Consider the following 11,313-nt stretch of genomic DNA (forward strand, 5'->3'; position numbering starts at 1 on the left):
TCGTCTCTTGTATGAGAATCAAATATCTTATAACTCCCATTATCAGTGCAATAGATACTGACGCTGTTTACATTCTATTGTCAGAATAAATGAAGAGTACTTTGTGACATGAGTGATTCAAAAGCCCTTTCTGTAGACATACAGTACTGATATTCCTCAATTATTGAATCACAATAATGTAGATTACCAGTGTAGCTTTCACTTTACTTAAGCTGGTAATTTTTCTCAGACAAAGCAATCATTGACAGTAATTCTGTTTGCAATAAATACAACTACCATGTACATCAAGACAGTGTTGAATACAATTGATTACCCATCTCCAAAATTTGTATCAGGTATATACTCCTTTTATCTTATTATAAATCAAAGCAATCAAACTCATAGCAACACATTGTTTTCCAGCATTTTCATCAAAGTACATAATATCACCCTGACTATATGGTGCCTTGATTGTTAGAATAGGATCAATACCATGTATAGGTGACCCACAATTTGTTTCAATGTCATTGCACACTTTCAGTGTAGCACAATGACATCTGTGGCTTGCATTCTTGTACACACTTGTTAATATATTACAGCTATACAAAGATAGATATTTGCTCAGAGTCTCTACAACTCAACAATTTTCGATTGTGTTGACTGTTTAGAATGCCATTTCTTTCTCATCTTTGTACAAACTTAATACTGTCATTACTGCTCCTTTTTCTAACTCTGCATTTGATGAAGCAATACATTTTTGATGAGATAGGAATGTTTTTAAGAATTCCCCCGCACATCAGTTTCTTCATTTATTTGTTTTTACGTGAAAGCTTTTCTAGTTTTTTTACTGGCATTCTGCTATGCTCACGATCGAATCGTCTTCGCACCTGGTACTCACCACTGTTAATATCATAACGATTAACAAACACTGCATGATGAAATCTGAATTCTCTTGCATATTTTATTTCTTTTGCAACATCATTTTGTTGTACACACAACGTTGATTCGTCACACTTTTGTTCTATGCATGGCGCTACTTTGTCCAAATCAAACGTCATCACATTCATTTGACACCGCATTATTTGGTACCAAACAAACATTCCTGCATAACAAAATCGTGAATTTAATATTCGCACAAAAGCGACATAACTAATGGAACGAACAGAAAAATAACAGCGGATAATATACTCTGTTTGAGTAAAAGCATAACAAAATGTAAGCTTAACAATCACGATAGAGGACACATAAATATAACAATTACGTTTATCCTCACTGATGAAAGTCCAACATGGCATCTTTGTTGTCGTTTCCCAGAGTTTGATCATGAGGCACCTTGTATTTATCAGCAAATGTTCTCCTGTCACTCTGTCCTCATCCATATCATTGTTTAGTGTTCACTAATAACTCATTTGATTTCTGGTTTGATTCCAGAGGGACCTTCGCAAAATCATCTGACTATTTTACTATTTTGAGTTCGCGGAACGACCGGTTCGAAATCTACGCTCATTACACGCGTCATCTTTTAGAGTGGGTCTACCGCGAACGGTGTGTGGGTTTGTATGTTTGAGTGTAGAAAAGATGACACAAATTGTTAACACATTCGACATATCCGCCATTTTTGAAATCGTGAAAAAATGTTGCGCCTTTATTATTACGTGTCTGCAGTATTCCCCATTGCATGTGACGGAGTTTTGTGGAGAAACCCGATGGTAAACCAGGGGTCGGTCGCCCGACTAACTAATAGTCCAAAGAAAGTGCGTATCCATGATACACAGTTTTGCCACGATAAAATTTTCAATACGTTCTACAGAAACAACGATACGAATTATTTGAAAGACTAAACTCGTACGTGAAGGATTTGAGCGGCCCGTGTGGCTTGGGGAGCCCGCTGACAAGCCTACGAATTAGTAGCTTTGCAACTTGTAAGATGATCTTTTCACGGTCCCAGACCTCGTCTTTTTCCCCACTCATCTTCCATTGTTTTTCTGTCCCAGAACTTGTCACTTCCCCTCCCGCCCCTGAACCCTGGATGTACTTTTAACTGCATCATCCAAAGAAACAATTAAACCCTTAAGGTACTTGAGTGTAATAATTGAAAAATATCAGATAAATCTAGACATATCAAAGATAAATTCTAATAATGTAGTCTTTTTTCTTTGATAAGGAGACCTTCAGAAGAAAGCAGACACCCATTGTTGCCATGGTAACAGGAATGACGCAACCTCTAAAAGGATATATTCATGTATTCTCCTTTTTTGGATAACTGCTTACAAAATTAGAATGGAGGTTGAAGTTTTTTATTTCCCAACTTTTTTTAATACAGACCAGCTCTTAACTTTCCAATAGGAATTAATGAAAAATTTGGAATCGTAAATTCTCTCTATATTCAAAGACACGAGAGATGTCTTATATTTACCGTTTTAAAGACAATACAAGAGAACAAGTTTACTAGCTTAACCAATACACCCGTGGCCTTGTGGCTCTAGTTAAACAATAGAGTGTTTCTGTCGAGGAACTATCGGCTGAAAGTTGCCCCGCGGAAATTTAATGTTCTTAAAACAAATATTTGCCCGAGAAGCGAAGCTTCGAGGGCAAATATTTGGCATATTTTGGCATATCTCGGGCAAATATGCTAGTTTTAAGAACATCAAATTTCCAAGGGCCAACTATCAGACCGATAGTTCCGAGACATAAACCCTCTATTGTTTTTATTGTCCGCCACTAAATTTTCTTCCGCGCCTACAGCTTCTCACAAATGTCAATAATTCGCAACCGTTCACTGGCTAAATAATACGTTATACCTGTCAAAATTGAAAAGTCGCTGTTTTTTCGATCTGCCTAACTTCGCGGCCGTCAAACTATTCAAAACTTTTCACGGATGAGTACTATCAATCCAGGTATTTTCCGCGGATGGGCACTATCCATCCGGGTATTTTCCACGGGCGGGCACTATAGGCTGATAGTGTCTCTCCACGGATGCACACTATCGCGTCACGTGATCGATTTAAACCAATAAGAACCGGAGAAAATTTAGTGGTGAACTATAATAGACAATAATTGACGATGTAAATGTAGAAGTGTTCTTGGAGAAGTGATCGATTAGAGTACACAATTAAGTCTCAGTTTGCAGTAAATGGCTTGAACCCGGGGTTAACATGTAAAGGTGTAGTCTGATCGTCCGGGTGAGTGTCGTCCTGAGAAGGACTGTTGTCGGTGGTAGTGACTGACGTTTCGACAACCTGTGCGGAAGTCATCATCAGAGTCAAGTGAATGATTGTTGTCAGTGGAATGTTCTTATTCCAGTTCGTGTAAAATGATCGGTTGGTTTTGCCGTGATGTTATTGGCTGTAAGACTCAAGTGACGTAAGTCGGTCGTGATTGATCTGTTTCGATCTGTCGGTAAAGTTAGGTCGTTCTTTTTCGGTCGTTTGTGATGTTTGTGTTGTGAATGAGTCGTTTCTATGGAGCGGGTAGTTGTTGACATCTGTTTAGGGGAGTCTGTTATAAGTTAGTAAACCAGCTTTCCAGAGTCAGTCGTTGAAAATAGTCAGTGCTGTAGGTTAGGCATTGCGTAGAGTCCCAGTCAATGTTGTGGTTGGTAAGTCGATGGTGTTCAGCAATGTGATTGCTGACATCACCTTTCCTCGTCGCCCTTCTGTGTTCAGTCAGTCTTGTTGTGAGGTTTCTGCCAGTCTCACCGATGTAGGAGGCTTGGCAGTCCGAACAATTGATCTTATAAATTGTTCCCTGTCTGTTCCTCGGTTCGTCTTTGTCTTTAACGTTGGTTAGTAACTGACGTAGTGTGGTGATGGGTTTGTGGGCGACGTGGATATTGAAGGGTAGTAAGATGCGCGAGATGTTTTCAGACACGCCTTTTATGTACGGTATGGTTGCTGTAGTCGTAGGGGTTGCGGTGTCGTTTGTTTCGGTAGTGGTGGTGGGTCGGTGAGTGTTTCGTCGGATGAAGTCGTTGTTGTAGTTTTTCTTCGTAAAAACACGGTGAAGGTATTTGATCTCGTCGGATAAGCTGTCTGTCGAGTCGCATACTAGTTGTGCGCGTCGTGTTAGAGTTCTGATAGTTGTGGCTTTGCGTGATGTAGGGTTGTAGGATGACTCGTCTAGTAATCTGTCGGTGTGTGTCGGTTTCCTGTAAACTGTCGTCTGTAATGAGTTGTCGTTGTGGCTTACCAGGCAGTCTAGAAAAGGAAGTTTGCCATTTTCTTCGACTTCTCTGATAAACTGTATGTCAGTGTTTTGTTCGTTAAGTTGGTGGTGAAATGCGTTGAATTCGTCGTGTCGAACGGCGGTGAATGTGCCGTCAACGTAACGTAATCAAAGCGGTATCGTTTGTCGGCAAGTCGAAAGGGCGCGTTCCTCGATGTTTTGCATCACAATTTCTGCTATAACAACAGAAACTGGAGACCCCATGGAAGTACGGTGTAGCTGTTTGTAGTGTTTACCGTTGTACTGAAAGTAAGTAGACGTTAGGCAAATGTTTAGCAAGTCCATGATGTCGTCTGTCGGTAGCGGTAGTGGGTCGGTAGATTGTCGGGTTGCAGTCTCAGTACATTGTAATGCCAATTGAAGTGGAATACTTGTAAACAGTGATTTCACATCAAATGACACTAGTTTGTAGTCGTCAGGTATCTGAGCAGTCTTGGTAGCGTTAATGAAGTCTTCAGTGGATTGTAGTTTATGTCTGGATTTGTCGGTTAGCGGTTGTAGTATTGTCGTCAAGTACTTGGATAGTTGATATGTGGGAGAGCCACTGAAAGAAACAATAGGTCGCATCGGGAAACCAGGTTGGTGTAGTTTCGGCAAACCGTACAGTTTCGGTGGCTGTGATACCGAGCACCTCAGTCGATAGTACCGTTGGGTGTCAAAGGCGTTCGTTTTCTTGAGTGTCAGTAGTTTACTGTTTAGTTTACGTTGAAGTGCAGGAGTTGGGTCACGTTTGAGTTCTTCGTAGGTTCGTTTGTCGTTAACTAGTGCGTCCATTTTGTTGTCATAGACAGTTTTGTCCATTACAACAGTAACTCGTCCTTTGTCGGCGGGTAGGATGACTATGTTCTCGTCGTTTCTCAGTCGTTTCAGTGCGCGTTGTTCGTCTTTGGTCAAGTTGCTGTCATGTAGTGACGTTGATTGTATAGTGGAGGCAATTCTGCTTCTGATGCTATCCTTGGTCGGCTCAGATAGCTCTCGTTGCCGAGACAGAGCCGCCTCAACACTAGATACAATAGCCTCGGTCGGTATACGTTTAGGTGTTACTGAGTGCTTTAGACCGTATGATAGTACCTGAGTTTCAGTCTTGTCTAAGGAACGAGAAGAAATGTTACTTACCCAGTTGTCGTCCGGTTTCCTTCGTTTCTCTTCTTTGTCGCGTAGCAGTCGTGTCAATTTTTGTTGATGTCCACAACATTGACTGGGACTCTGCGCAATGCCTAACCTACAGCACTGACTATTTTCAACGACTGACTCTGGAAAGCTGGTTTACTAACTTATAACAGACTCCCCTAAACAGATGTCAACAACTACCCGCTCCATACAAACGACTCATTCGCGACATAAACATCACAAACGACCGAAAAAGAACGACCTAACTTTACCGACAGATCGAAACAGACCAATCACGACCGACTTACGTCACTTGAGTCTTACAGCCAATAACATCACGGCAAAACCAACCGATCATTTTACACGAACTGGAGTAAGAACATTCTACTGACAGCAATCATTCACTTGACTCTGATTATGACTTCCGCACAGGTTGTCGAAACGTCAGTCACTACCACCGACAACAGTCCTTCTCAGGACTACACTCACCCAGACGACCAGACCACACCTTCATAAGTCTCAATGTCTTAGAATAAAAAGGTTGTAACAGATTTTCGGAGCCTTCTTCTATGCGTGGTATGCTTAGCGTTTCCTCCTGACGACGTCCTAAAAAATTAAGTAACCTAGGCACCATACACTGACTCATCGTTTAGGTAGTTTTGTCTACTTGTATAAGAAAGAAGCCCTTTAGAAATTTTATAAATTTAAAGCGTAAAATGAAATCAATTGAACGAACAAGACTTGGGTCACACTCAAACATACTTGATGCGATTAGAAAAAGCTTTTCTTTGACGCAATCGTCATCAAAGCTGAGACGAAAAGGAGTGTAGATGGGTTGCTGACAGACAATCTTCTTTTTCCTACAAATTAAACAATCCAGAACAAGGTTGATGTTATTTATGTACATACTTTACTGCAACTCGTGTGCTATTTTACTTTTTTTAGGGATCAGTCATTGTTTGTCGCCTGGAGGAAAGGGGGACCGAGGATTTTAGCGGGGATTACATGATTTTATGGGGGAACGGAGGGGAGATCGGTCGTCCACACTATAGTGTAAATGGGGCCTATGAATAATTGATTGCCAATTAAGTAGTAAGAAAACAAGAGAAATGAGTAACAGAGGTCTTCGTAAATTCCAAAAACAAATTATTTACCTCAATTGATGTATAGGTCTCCCCTAGATATTATATAGCAAAAAAGTAATAATAATAATAATAATAATAATAATATATTAATAATAATAATATATTAATAATAATAATAATAATATATTGCTAGAAATGAGTTGCCCTTGGACAGAAAACCGTCACCAGAAAGACCAGGAAAAGACACAAAAGTACGCTGCTGTACGCTGGCAGCTAAAACAGCAATACCCTGGATTCGAGATACGTCAAGTCAACTTAATTGTAGATGTCTCAGGGGGATACTCTAAGAATGTTGGAAGGAGTGTTAGACTATTGTTAGGTGCAAAGAGAGGGAGAGAAGTCCTTCGTCATTTGCAGAAAGCTGTCCTCAGTGCCAGTTTGAACATTGCCAGAACCTTTAAGGTTCTTAGTTAGCTTAGAACTCTTGCACATGCCCGCCAGCGAGCTACTTAAGGACTCGTATAGGTTTTTATGATGCATTATTTATTTAGATTATTGATTTTATATGACTTTTTCCTTTTATAGTAGATTAGCAATTTCATGTAACTAAGTATGGAATAAGACTTAGGCTAGCCACGGTCAACGCCTAGCCTGAGTGAGAAGGATCGGCACCCAGATGTGTATATACTGCGCTATAATAATAATAATGATAACAATCAGCGGTGATTTAATGCAAACCTCCTTTAAAGGAAGCTTTGAATCCCTTGTAAACCGTGGTAGAGTTGCTGTCACTTTTGAACTGAACCCAGACGATGCTTTCTTTACTTTGTATCGTACTTGGCTTTGTCTTTCCACACAGTCGTTTGGTCAGCATTGGACCTTAAAAGCCACCTACAAATGTGATACCATCAATGTATGCCTCACGGAACTCGACATAGTCATTTTTGCAGTTTTCACTATCCTCCGGATCAAACGTTTCGAAGTCTATCTGGACCTGCCTTCCCATCGGGTACAATTCAAAGCCACTGCGCTTTGTAATTTAATGGGTAATTCTGGGCACCTGCCTTCGGAGTGCCAAATGTTATGGTTTTGTCTTCAGATGCATTGAGAAAGCTTGCGTCACCCTCTGCAAAGTAAATACAGTTTTCTTTTGTGCTTAAAAACCAAAAGAAACCACTCTTTTTCCATTGCCTAGTCTCTACATTTATGTTCATGTTCGCTTGCTTTTGGATTGGTCTTGTTTGTAATAGATAGATAGACAGAATTTTAATTACGAGACAAAAATCTATTTCCTTGTGGGGTCGTGTGTCTCTTAAAGTAAACTGAGCTAAATAAGAATTTATTGAAACCAAAACGAACATTATATCTAAAAAATTCTCGCTGAAAATGATTATTTAAGTTTGAAGCCACTGCCAACTTGTCGTGGTAGATAACAAGAGTCCTTAGAGATGAGCTTCGACTTGTAAGGGAATGTCTCTTATATCAGGAATCGAACTTCGGTATAAAGAGACAATCTTGTTCTCGAATAACAAAATTAGAAAGGCAGTTTTGTCGCATAATCTTGGATAGTACATTAGGTGACGATTCACTAAGGGCTGACGACAGCTAAGGAAAAAAGTAGGCCACCGAGTTCACCTGAGGACATGATAAAAAGCTAAAGCCTTTGATTTCTTTTGTATGAATGCTTGTGCATTTACTCCTTACGGCAATAAAGCTGATATTGAAACCTTTGTAATGTTCAGTGTCATTCGATACGAAACGAATGTAGGCAATCGATTCTGGCACTGTTCGAGAAATCTCACCGCTCCGTTCAGCGATAATCATACTTATAGTAGTTGTAACTGTATCGTCCACAATCGTTATCGGATTGCTGGCCTAAACCATTGTAGGTGCTACTTATCTTAAGACTGTCGCATTCACAATCGTTGCATCTTTAATTTGTATATCGTACCTAACAAAAAAAACAGAAACAGATAAAATCCACTTTTTATTCTCATCAAGCAATAGATACACAGCAACTCATGTGAATCCCAGAGTTACAAGGAAGGGACAGAGTCGAGAACAAATTAGGGAACAACAGGGGAGCAACATTAAATAGAAGACTGTTTTCTTTACAAACTGTTTTGATCGCCATTTAATATTTGAGATCCCTGGTTTTTTTTTGTCCGTTGACCTTTCGTGACACTTACACGACAGGCTTAAGTTCATAAATGTATCATGTTAATTGTAGCACATGGTCGTTCGCTTTAAGGAGCACAGATTGTGAGTGTTTGCCGTTCTTTTATCATGTTTTAGTTGTAGTCTTTGCTTGTTTCCCAAGGTTTCTTTCTTACTGCCGCTCTCGTTTGCCTTTTATCATGGTTTTCACCGTTATACAAGTTTGGTTGCGTTTTAAAATATCCGTATGGTTCAAGTAAAACGAACAAGAACGACCAGAGTCGAATACCTGTGCACTGTGTATTGATTTCTATACAGCGAGCGCCGCAGTCGCCGCAACACCAACTATTGGTTGCTAATGGCAGTAAAAACATTCTGCTGAAAGAATTTTAAAAGCGAAGCAAACCGCGAGATTTGGGGTTGTGCCTGTTTCTGTTTAGTTAGTGGAGAATCGAGAAATACTGTTAGAGTAAAAATGGTATTTATAAATCAACAAGTTCAATAAAAAGCGTTGGTTGCTCCTAGGAGAAAAGGTACCTAAACGAAACGACATTCTTGCCGGTCAGTCGGAGGTGAAATACGTCAACAAAAAATGAAATGTTTTGGGCGTATCACCACGTCAAGAGTTCCAAGGAAGGTTCGTCGCTTTTAAATCAGTCCAAATGTGCACATTCCTCCGGCTTCTTGCATCAATAATCTAACCCTTAAAACATGCGAGGCTACCAAACTTCATCTCACGATATTAAATGGAGAGGAAATCGAAAAAACTGTGTACTTTTCAGAATCTTTTGAATCTTTGTTTAGTAAATTTCTTGGGGTTTCCAAACGGTAAACTAACCTGTAATATCGCAAATCAATTTTTGCGTATGTGTCAGGAACTTCAATTTCCCAGCACTGGGTCTTGTTCACGCCATAATCACCTGAGGTGGGATATATGACGCTAGATACCATGATGTTTGTTATACCGTTGGGACAAACTGTCACAAAAAAATTATGGAAACAGAGAATCATTCCCACCGATTTTGTTCACTAATCCTTCTGTGTTCTTTCTTCATTTTTTTCCAGCGTTTTTTACCGGCCAACTGCACTCCTCGAGGAGATAAAATTTTCTTTGAGTAATGTTCACAATTGTTCTATTATGTTCTTCTTCTTAGCATTTAGTAACAAGCTTACTAGCACAGAACGAAAGGATGATACGAATTCACACGCGAAATCTTAACGAGATTATCACGAAGTGCTAAAGAACTTAACAGGGGATTTCTTTACATTGTTTAACACGTATCGTTTTAGCTATTGAAAAAAGTTTGCGCACAGAACTTACTTGAATCACATGCTCCTTCTTTTAGGAAGAGCGCCAGAACTGCAACAGGAAAGAAGAGTAGCGATATTAAAACACAATATTCACCGGAAAGGCTGAAGGGTATGAAACATACTTTTTCTGTCTGCTTTCATAATTTGCGCAACAAAGTGAAAATTAAGAAACATGACCGATATTTGTTTACACAAAGTTGAGGCCAAAAAAAGTCTGGGTCTCCTTTGTCGATACCAACCTCACATCGTTACTCGACACCTACAACAGCTATGAAGACCTGACTAATGGGCCTGGCCACATATCGGGTGCCTATAATACCGCTGGGTAACCAAGCAGTATCGAGAGAGCCATCTGTCTAAATAGATCAAGGAGACTAGCAGAGGTGATAAATTGTGAACTTGGTTGGCGAAAGATGTTTGCATTGGAGAATGTAATAGCGCCTAAGGGGACTACTGAAAAGCCAAAAAGGCGCAAATATTAATGTGGCCTAAATTATTAGTCTTCTCAGACCTCTAACAAAGCGGGTAAATGAATCAAGGACATTTAAATTTATATTAATATTCAATTTTAAATTCTATTCCAAATATAGTTGAACCCAGTTAAGTGGCCACGATCAGAGGACTGGCAAATGGCTGATTAATAGGGTTGGCTTTTTTCATTTTTACGTTGGACGTCAATGCAAATTTATAACAAATAAACAGCTTTGCTCAATTAGCAAGTAAGAGTGTATTAAATGCAAAGGTACTTATTTCTATTATAGATCACCGTTTTCAACCGAACATAAATCGATACTTGTTGGAGTATTTAAAAATCCAATTGCACCTCAGTCTTACGTCAAAGTTTCCGGCCTTAGTTTCCATGGGAACATCCAACCATATCGAACCATAAGGCCCTTGAAAATAATGAAATAAATGAAGTGCGTTACGTTTTGGCGTGCTGTGGCTGTCTCACTGAAGTTTCAGTCATTATTTTCAAGGGCCTTATGGTTCGATATGGTTCGATATTCCCATGGAAACCAAGGCCGGAAGTTTTGATGTAAGAGGTGAAATTGGTCTCTTAAATATTCTCGACAATATATCGATTTACATATAAGGTTGGCAACAGTGATCTGACATCTGTATCTAGCTGAAGAATAGAGTGTACAAGAAAATAGTTATCATGCATCGAAAACAATTCCTCTTGCTTGCAAAAGCTTTTGGTGAGTAAATAAAAGGTGTCATGGATTACCTTACTGGCGCGATCTAAAAGCCCAGCTTACAGGTTGCAGTCACGTTAATGAACTATATCTTCGTAATTGTCCAAAGAGGAAACTTCCAAGTTAGAGCGCTGCAGGTATTTGTTTCAAATTTGTATCGATTTCAGCAGATAATAAACCTAGCCACGGTTTGAACTGAAATATTCGCTGACACAACTGCATTAAAACTGAACCCTTCAACTACATCAAGA

At 39.6% G+C, this 11,313-nt stretch overlaps 1 pseudogene; it reads right to left on the reverse strand.

Moving 5' to 3' along the window:
* Window positions 1-5,432: 5,432 nt before the first annotated feature.
* Window positions 5,433-7,936, reverse strand: LOC148723241 (tolloid-like protein 2; annotated as a pseudogene).
* Between the last annotated feature and the right edge of the window lie 3,377 nt (window positions 7,937-11,313).

Source organism: Stylophora pistillata, chromosome 9 (assembly GCF_964205215.1).
Source record: "Stylophora pistillata chromosome 9, jaStyPist1.2, whole genome shotgun sequence".
NCBI lineage: Eukaryota > Metazoa > Cnidaria > Anthozoa > Scleractinia > Pocilloporidae > Stylophora > Stylophora pistillata.